Source organism: Tigriopus californicus, chromosome 10, assembly GCF_007210705.1.
Source record: "Tigriopus californicus strain San Diego chromosome 10, Tcal_SD_v2.1, whole genome shotgun sequence".
In the NCBI taxonomy this organism is placed as follows: Eukaryota; Metazoa; Arthropoda; class Copepoda; order Harpacticoida; family Harpacticidae; genus Tigriopus; species Tigriopus californicus.
In genome coordinates this window covers 12930824-12933747 of record NC_081449.1, presented here as the reverse complement: position 1 = coordinate 12933747, position 2924 = coordinate 12930824, and the positions used below count along the sequence as shown (strand labels likewise).

The window sequence follows — 2924 nt, the reverse complement described above, 5'->3', positions numbered from 1 at the left end:
ATACATACATACATACATACATACATATCCAGTTGAAAGTTGGTAAAGCTTTTCAAATGTGTGGTTAGATGTATCGTACGTTTAAGTCCAGAAACAGCATCACGATGCTAACTCTGTACAAGTCGCTTGTTCAGCCACATCTTGAATATGCTTCACCCATTTGGGCTCCAATGAGTTATGCAGGTTTGCAAAAGGTCGAGCAGGTCCAAAGATGTTTCACTAGGAACATCACAGGAATGAGAGCGCTCTCGTACTGGGAGCGGTTAGAAAGGTTGGGACAGTACAGTATTCAGAGAAGGTACGGATGGTATCTGGTACTGTACGTACGTCTTCAAAAGCATCCATGAGCTTTGTCCCAACCCGTGTTTTAGGGTCAATTCTAGTGACCATAGAGGCTTCATGCGCGTTTTAAGAGCACCTTCAAGCCCTCGAGAATCCAGGCTAGTTCGAACAATGAAGTCCACTTCACTTCTTTCTCAGGCTCCTTCATTGTTCAATTGGCTGCCTTCAAATATTCGTAGGGCGTATGTAGGCATTGATCCAGTAGGAGGATTTAAGTCAGACTTGGACAAGATTTTGACTAAAATTTCCGATCAACCGGATATTTAAGTGTTAGCAAGATCAGCCAACTCTAATTCGTTGGTCGATCAAATCATATATATAAATAAAAGCTAAGAAAAAATAATAAAAAAAAACTTCGCGTCTTGAACTGCTGGGATTCCAATCCCAGCAGCGGTAAGGAAGTCCGCAAAAAAACCAACAAGTAGTCATAAAAAAGTTTGACAATCCAACAACAAATTCGCAACATACACAAATTAACTTCTGTCTTTGGAGTTGTCATCAGTGCCGAGTGGATATAACGCTCAAATTGTATTTGAGTCTGTTTGAACTTGATATTTGAAAAAATAGAACATAGAAATATAGCTTTAATGAAATACAATGGCTTTTGATCTCGTTCTTTAGCCCTGCACATAAAAATATGTTGTAAGTAGATTGCAAGTACTCATACAAATATATGCCTCTCTCCTAGTGCTGAACTTTTATGAGAAAAGGGCATGGTTGCCTTGTTGAATCTTACATAAGCTTGATCTTCTGTTGTAGGATTCATTTGCTGTGTCAACAATCATTTTCTGTCTGATAATTCACAACGATTGCTCTATAGTTAAAGCATCTCAATCAAGTCATCTTTTACATTTGAGAAAGTGTAGCAATCTTTTTTACATGCCTCCCACGGCGCAACTTACGTGATAGTAGCTTAAGCCGTTCCTTGCTTTTTTGCTTTTTGGCACCACCAACTGATATCTTTTGAATGAAACGTGTGTCAAAAAGTTTGTTTTTTGATTTAAAGCTATGGCATTCATGGTTAAGAGCATGGTAGTGCTAAAAAAGTAATGAACAAATAACGGTTCAAGCTAGTCCCAACCGCTTTGGAATGCCCCATAGAAATCTTTGCAGTGCCCAAACGGCTCGTGACATGTTTTATCTGCCGGAGGCAAAAAAATAATGGAATCGCCAAACCTTGTCCCTAATGTTCAATTGACCAAAATTGTCGATTTCACGTCATTTGGGCGGGTCTGTGTTGCCCCAAACACCCTAGATTGAACCATGGAATTAAAGCCTCCATAACGGAAAGCTTATTGACTGCAAAAGAATCCCTCCTTAACAATATCAAGTCTAATCGTTGTGTAGTTTTGACGCCATTTTTTCCAAAAATGACGTCCACCATTATTAGTGCGAATAAACTAAGAATCTAAGACGAAATGGCAATAGGAAACTAATGGCTATGACAAGACGTGTGATGAAAAGAAAAATGATTTGAGTTGTGTCGAGAAACAAATGCCTTTTTCTTTGGTTCTTTTAGATTTGATACTTTATTATTAAAAATATACCGAATACATTTAAATATAAAAAAGTCCCATTCAGTTCCATGATAATTAGTTGAATGTGTGAGCCCTCAAATGAAAGTCAAAATATTAATAGGTCCTATCCAGCTCCCTCATCAAATTCAAAATGAATTGAAGAAGACTCATCCCTCATAACGTCTTCAATAGAAGCCACAAGATAAATACCAAGAATGTCTAGGAATCAAATGAAAATGAAAATAATTCCAATCCCACCCTTGAAACAGAAGCCTTAGAAACCTCACTTTCCAACCCAATAGCTTCCAAATGAAAGTCACAATTAACACACATTCCAATCTAAACCTGAAACAGGAAAATCAGATAAATCATCAAGAACAAATTAGCATCCAGATTAAAGACATAATCAAAATATGTCCCAACGCATTTCTTGATCGGAACCCGTGGATCAAATGACAAAGCATTTAAAAGATCTAATAAAAGTCTAAATGATAATAAGGTACATCTCTTCTAGCTCTCACCTATGTACTGAGGCATGTAAAGAGGTCAAGACAAGCAGACATCGACTGTTCAAGCGCTTCTGAAAAAGGTGCAACATATATCAGCAAACCTTGGTTTCACTCCTCTATCCTCTTTTCAATATATCCACTTATCTTGAAATAGAGAAAAAATGAATTCGTGTCACAAGGTATTATTGCTTGTTTTAAAAAAACCTTTGCCAAAATTGCCAACAAAATTTATGGGTAGCTTCCCCTATGTCTTTGAAAATAATTGAAAATAGACAAAGTTTGATCCTCTGTATTTGATTGATATAATATGGTAAATCATTTTTATAATGGTACAGATTCATGGTTCCTTACAAGATCATTAAATCAACACTTGAAAAAGCTGATGGCTCAGATTCGTTTGTATATACATATCGTGTTGCCATATCTTATTCAAATGTTCATTTTCGGGTTTTAAATGCATTTTCATTCAAAAGCTGCTTGAGATAAGTTTCCGGGACGTATAGGAAATAGGAGTTAGGGAGCAGAATGGTCCAACCTCGTCGACAATTCATGGACA

At 37.0% G+C, this 2924-nt stretch overlaps 1 protein-coding gene across 1 annotated transcript in view; it reads right to left on the bottom strand.

Moving 5' to 3' along the window:
• Window positions 1-2641: 2641 nt before the first annotated feature.
• LOC131889433 (innexin inx2-like) overlaps window positions 2642-2924 on the bottom strand; it is a gene marked incomplete in the record, with an annotated part of 1378 nt that continues 1095 nt past the window's right edge. Inside the window, 1 exon segment of the mRNA XM_059238530.1 lies at window positions 2642-2772.